This window comes from Camelina sativa, chromosome 12 (assembly GCF_000633955.1).
Source record: "Camelina sativa cultivar DH55 chromosome 12, Cs, whole genome shotgun sequence".
Classification (NCBI taxonomy): Eukaryota; Viridiplantae; Streptophyta; class Magnoliopsida; order Brassicales; family Brassicaceae; genus Camelina; species Camelina sativa.
Window position 1 is genome coordinate 19,471,989 of NC_025696.1, and position 497 is coordinate 19,472,485.

A 497-nucleotide genomic window follows, 5' to 3' on the forward strand; every position below is an offset into this window, starting at 1 on the left:
CAAATTTCATTACCTTTGAGAACGATTTGATATGCCGAAACTGTTTCCTCCCAAACCCTAACGATTCTGATCTTTCTCCTTTAATCTCCTTCACACCACAATAGGCTCTCTCCTCTCTCTCTATCTCTGAAAACGGCGACAAGACACCCTAAAACCCTTAAATTTGTCGCTTCTCTACTTATAACACGATTTAGGGATTTTTCCTTGAACCAAACCGAACCAAACAGCAATTAAAACGAACCGGACCAAACCAGAAAACATGGTGTCGATCGATGCCACCAAGGGTGTCGATCGACACCCACACCAAATTTACAAAAATTGGTTCGCGGATGTTACAGACCCGTCTTCACGGTGTATACCTGGAGAAAGTCCGCTAGTGATAGCTGGTAATTGAATTCCTCCCCCAGGGTTTGCAAGCACATAACGGTCCGAACGAAGTTCGGGCACATTTGGGGGAGAGCGAAGCCCAGTTCGAACATCATCTTAACGATGAGTTC